We start from the raw sequence: 6,603 nt of genomic DNA, 5'->3' as shown, positions 1-6,603 counted from the left end.
ACATTGGGCTTGTCACTTGTCTACTTATCATGACATCTGAACATCCCCCTTTAACTAACGACGCCACTACCTCACTATTCCTATTACTGCGGTAGAACCACATGTTCATAGTTATTAGGGTCCGTCTTGTCGCTCTTCCTGTGGAGCGGATGCATCAATGCCCATTTCGATTTCTGCGAATTTTCTCTTATTATGTATTTCTGTGAGAATTTTATGGATTTTCTTTGTGATGTTTCGGTCTTTGAGCTTCCAGACTTTGGGGATAATGCAGTCTTCTCCTGAAGTTTTGCTAAAAAGTTATGATTTCTGCTACATTTGTTAATGCAGGCGGTTTCGAATCTGGGTTTGATACTGTTTTCGTGAAGTGCAGTTTTTCATTAGGCTTCTAGCAATTGAGGTGTTTATCAAAATAAATACTAAGAATTTTGTAGCTTTCTTTTATCATATGTTTCCAGAGATCCGCCTTTTCTTTTGAAGGAGATTCCTCAATTTAATCCAGTCAACTTTCGTCATATGTCCTTTTCACTCTTCTAATATTTCTCGAGGACTGTTTCTGGACTTTGTAGAAATCCTAACATCTCTCTGTAGTTCTGTTGCTGCTAAACATCTTCCTGACCTGGAGTTACGTCCAATGGCCAGATAACAAATTTCTTTCCACCATTTACGCTTCGTTACCTACAAGGATGACCGAAACGCAAGGCGTTCTGAATTGTCTTCGCGGAGTTTGTCCAATTTTCTGTTGAACTTTTGTCATTTTTTTCAATAATTCTCTCTTTGTTTAACTTCAAGTATTCTGTGTCCGGTCTTATAATTCTGTTCTGTGTTGTCTTTCTATTTCTTGGGACTGGCCTAAGTTTTACTCCTATCAAGTGCTGGTCGGACTCGAAGACTCCCTTACGTGTTCTCACATTCAGAAATTCTCTTGTACTTTTGTTTCTTATGGCCACGTGATCTATTTGGAATTCTCCAAAACGTTTTTGGGGGTCATCCATGTTGTAAGTTTTCGTCTTGGATTTTGAAATTGCGTTGACATAATTTTCAAGTTAACATTTTGACAGTAAATTGTGAGAAGTTCCACAAACCTCTTGTTGCGTTTGTGTGTTGTGTGTGGGCCTGTGATCTGTTTGTACTTCTTCAAATGCTTCAAATGGCTCTGAGCACTATGGGACTTAACCTCTGAGGTCATCAGTCCCCTAAAACCTAGAACTACTTAAACCTAACTAACCTAAGAACATCACACACATCCATGCCCGAGGCAGGATTCGAACCTGTGACCGTAACAGTCGCGCGGTTTCGGACTGAAGCACTTAGAACCGCTCAGCCACCGCAGCCGGCTGTTTGTACTTCTTGCCTGATACAATCTTAATATGTATTTCCTGAAATCTTATTTCTTATTTCTTCCACATTTCTCCAGAAGTCCTCGACTTCTTTTGTTTCCTGATTTGAATGTTATGTAGAGATCTTCCCGAATCCTGAACTGAAATGTAGGATGTGATCTATGACTGATTTGTGAACCGAAAATCCTGTGCCATACATTGTGGATGTTGCACTTCTGAGAGCAGGATTTTCTTTGTACATCCTGTAGTTTGCTGTGCCGACGAGGCTTTCGTCTGTGAAATGTGTATCTTGTATTGACAAGATTTTGCTGTAAATTTTTTCCAGAACTTTCGTAACCTGTTTGAATTTGCCTGTCTTGACAAGCGTATTTGTTTTGAGTGGGCCAGTACAGCGTTCGCGAAGAGGTTTCGAGAAGCTCCGACTCCTGTCTATTTCATGATGTTCCTGGTCGCCCAGAATCCGATGACCAAGAAATTCCAGTATATTTAGTGGGGCCTGGGGTAGTGGATAGTTTTCCTGTGGTTACATCACGATTTTTTCAAATATAGATGGTTGTGCTGATCTCAGTTGGAGATCACAAATGTTAAAGATTTGACTGTTGAGATCAACACGGATTTGTAGCAACCACGCCAGCTTAGTGACTAGACCATGATCACTAGTCCTAGGCACCAGATCAGATACTGATGGGTTCGGCCTATGTTAGTATTTGGTTCACTCTGGATATTTCATTTCCCCAATACCTGCCATATCTGGGAGGCTATCCCCTTGGGGAGGCGGGCACCCTATATTTCTGTTTCTTTATTCGTCAGTACTACACTGGTTTGATGCGGACCGTCAAGAGTTCGTTCTCATGTGACCACCTCTTCATTTCAGGATAGCATTTGCACACTACGCCCTCAGTAGTGTGTTAAGTATACTGCAAACTCTGCCATCTCCTACAGTTTCTACACAGGACAGCTCCCTCTAGTACTGCTGAAGTTATTCCCTGACGTCTTATAATATGTTCCATCACCCTGTCAATTCTTATTGTCGGTGTTATTAATATGTTCCGTCGTTCGCTGAGTCTGCTTAGAACATCTTCAGTCCATATATTAACAGTAGACGTAATTTTCAATATCCTTCTAGAGCGACACATATCAAACGCTTCGGTTCCCTTCCTTTCCCGTCTTTCCACAGTCCATAATTCACTACCCACTGGTCGATGTGGAAGCCAACGTCTTATTGCATCAATAACCTCCCCATCACCCACGATCTACTTCCCTCGCAGAGCATTCTTCATTTGTCCAAACTGGTGGAAGCAGGAATGTGTGAGATCCAGGCTGTAGAGTGGTTGAGGGGGGAAATCCAATGACGTTTTGTGAGCCGGTCTCGTGTGTGCAGATAAGTGTGAGGACTTGCGTGGTCGCGGAAAAGGAAAAGTTCTTTTACATTTTCATGGGGACGAACACGCCGACTTCGTATCTTCAGTTTCAAAAGAGTAGCACAACTGACTTCAGAGTTTATCGTTGCGCCTCGAGGGAGCGACCCCTTCAGAGCCCCAGAAGACCGTAGCAGTGATTTTAGCGTCTTAGGGTGCCGATTTGAACTTTTTCGTCGGATGTGAGGTGGTGTAGAGCCAGTCCTCCATTCCCGATTCGAAGTGATGCACTCGTCTTTCATCACCTGTGACAATGTTCAACAAAAACTTCTCACGATCTGCCTCGTAACGCACGAATAAATCGGCACAGATGGTCGTTTGTTGCTCTTTACAGTCTTTTGTTAGGCAGAGGGAATACAGCACACGGCTTTCAATACACCAACTGGTGGACGAGTGTGTCAGCCGAGACGCCCAGTTGTGCACCGAGGTGTTTAATTGTGATCCGTCGGTTTGCTCGAATGAGAGTGTCCGCACGTTCCAACATTGCAGGAGTCACAGCTGTGTCCGGCCAGTCGATACACAGGAGATCTGACAGGTTTGCGCGACTTTGTCATTATGATGACAGACTCGACATGCTTTTTTCGTCTGCCCTGTCTCGGTAGTCATTCTGAAAGGGCCTATGAAAGTCAGCGATGCTTTGGTTTTGCGCCGAAAGAAACTCTTTGCTTGGAACGCACTTACAATGCAGACGCGATTTAGAAGGCTACGTAAGGCGCCGCCATCCATTAGGTTTTCATGAAATTATGGGGCCTGAAGCGTGAGCATTCCGCAATGTTCCACAACAAGTTCCACGTTTTTCGACCAAAACTGGACGAGAAAAAAAAGTGTTGCATTATTTATTGAACGCCGTCAGTACTTCTACTTAGTTCGATGTCACTTTCTGATTGTTTGTTTATAGTAGTGTGGGAATAGGGTTAAATACTGTATTGACAATCTTTTTGAATTGCAACACTTCAAAATTTCGACAGATCTTTGTTTTTAGGTAGGCCTATACGAGCATGGTGTACCTTGGAAGATTGTTTTCATATTTGTAAAACCCATACCTTTCCAGAGTAATCTGGGTGAACTCAGAAAAAGTCTGCAAACAAATGCGAATACCATCATTTAAAAAAGTGAATAAGAGGACATATTAATCTTTAATTACAGGACTGAAGGCGGAAGTCTGACCAGTGTTCCGAGAAACAAAAATGTCCCCACACATCTGCAGTCCAGGTACAAACTGAAATTCTTGTATCAAAGTACATTAGCATACCGGTACAGGAGCCAAAACGGAATGAGGCCGAACATTGATGACGTGGAGCGTCTTGCGATTATTTTGTGTCTGACTTTGTAAGGGATAAATTCTCCAACAATTCATCATGTGACACAGTGATCAGATGTCTTGAAGTTGTCAAATGTGGTAAAACAATTCTAAATGATAATGGCAGAAAATCTTTGTGGAAAATCGGTTATCGCAAGAAAAGTGGAGGCCCTGCTGCTCCAAGTCCGGTGTATCACAATCGAGACAGTAGTGGGAAAGCTGCGACTCAACCATGAATAAGTCTTCACTATCTTATACGATGAACCCCGGATAAACTAAACAATCAGGATCGCTAGTAAAGTATTTATTTAGATGACTGATTTCTGTGAGACTATGTTGTCATCTTCTTACCGAAATCGGTCATCTACATAAATAATTTACAAGCGAGCTTGGATGTTTCAGAGTCTTTCCAGAGTTCATTATGCTACTGACGGCCACCATTCCGTCAGCGCCAGGAATATTTACTTCTTGTACGACATTCTGAACATGACCAAGGTCTCCACCAGCTGTGTTCTGCAACTTACCACATCCATTCACAAGGCATGCCGAGGCGATGCAACTGCCAAAATGTAGCAGCTGTGACAGGCCAAAGATTACTTACTTGGCCTCCTAGTCAGTATGGACGACTGCATTTTTGTGTCACTTTGACCCATGAAAAAGGTTGAAAGAAACCTTTGAAACCATCATTCACCACCAGCGAAAACGGTGATAACATATCCAACATCGGACAATGTAATGCTGCCATGTTGTGGTGCTGCAGAAGATTGTCCCAGGAACATACTGCCGAAAACTCCCGAAAAAAACGCCGAAGGCTGTTCTGTTGAGCTGTTGGGGGAAGCTGTCCCAAGGGGTGATTTCGCTCCGCGATACCACCTCCTCTGTTAATGTCGCACAGGACACAGGATCACAAGTTGCTTCTCTGCGCTATCAAATTTTGACTCACCTCCCATTTTCTCCTGACATAGCTCCAGTGTGTTCTTCCTCTTCCATCGGATGAAGAAATCATTGCTACAACTCATATTAACATGCAAACACGTCCATCTACATCAAGATGTCCTTCTCTACTGATCTTGTCGTTATTCAGCCTCTCTTTCTTATAATATCGATTTGGAGATATAGGACACATATTTTTTTTTATATCTTATCGTCATAGGATTGATAAATAAGTGTAAATGTCGTGTGATAGATCGTTCGCCGCGTGTAAGTCTTTCGATTTGACGCCACTTCGGCGACCTGCGTGTCGATGAAAGTCTCCGACCCAGCCGGGAATCGAACCCAGGCCCTTAGGATAGACATTCTGTCGCACTGACCATTCAGCTACCGGGGCGGACATAGGATTCATGTTTACAAGTCCTTGAAGTTAATGTTATTTTCAGTCCCAAAGTAAATTCTGCATAATTACACTCACGTTGTGCAGGGTCCAGCAAACATACCTCCTATATCGGAGAGACCGCTGTGTGAGTTGTGGTGTAATTACTGAGGTGGATGAGGTATCAATCGATAGCGGTGTACGCGCCATTTTCATTAGCTGCAATGGCTTGGCTAGGTGAGCATCGTGCGTTTGTTGTGGAGGAGAAATCGTAGCGGTGGTTCTGTGATTACTGCTCAGCGAGCGATTCACACTCGTTTGAAACTTGGTCAACGTGATTCTGTTCATGTATACAAAACTGTTCGAAATGGCTCTGCGGTTGCTGGTGCTACACCGCATCCTGTACTCGTCCACCGCGGCGCTAGGGGTCACAGCACAAAGCTATAACACTTGATGATGGGCATATAAGAGTCCGTGACCGGTCGTGTTTTAAATAAAAGGAACCTCACATCTGAAGCGGTACTTTCAACATGTACTATAATGCTTAGTTGGTTATCAAAGTTTAGATCGTCAGGTAGTGCACCGGAAAGAGAATTCAGTGGCCGACCTTGGGCTATAACAACACTGGAAAATTTGGGGCACTTGAGGGTGTCCGTCCAGCAGTTTCCAAAGCTTGCAGCACTTAAACATGCAACTGTCCTGGGACTATAAAATAATGGTTACCCAGGAATGAAGTGAGAGAGACTCTGTGTCCTAAATTCAATGGAATATTCCCCAGGTGCTGTTTTGATTTCTTCTGACGAGACCCATTTACACTTATCAGACATTGTAAATAAAGAAAATGTAATCTGATGGCTGAGGAAAACCCTCAGGAACTTCAGCAACGATCACTTGACAGCCATAGTGTGACCATTGTGTGACCGTTTGAAGTGCCTTTGCTGAATTAGGTGTGTGGGGTCTACGTTTTTTCGAAGACGATGGAGTAACGGTAAGGGTTAATTCTACCTGCCTCTGTCACATAATAGAGACCAAAGTTAAACCAGTGTGTTGAGGACCATGGAAACAGAGAGGTCTGGACCCAACCATACCGAGCCACAGCTCACGCCTGTCGGCGTCCGTTAGAAACTTTGAGAGAGTTGTTTCCTGATGTCTTCTCTCGTAGTGAGGGGACATCACCTGGCCCCCAAGGTCACCCGATTTGGCACCTTGTGATTTTTTTATTCCGGGATAGTCTGCGTC

Source organism: Schistocerca gregaria, chromosome 5, assembly GCF_023897955.1.
Source record: "Schistocerca gregaria isolate iqSchGreg1 chromosome 5, iqSchGreg1.2, whole genome shotgun sequence".
Lineage (NCBI taxonomy): Eukaryota > Metazoa > Arthropoda > Insecta > Orthoptera > Acrididae > Schistocerca > Schistocerca gregaria.
Note: the sequence above shows the minus strand (reverse complement) of the source record.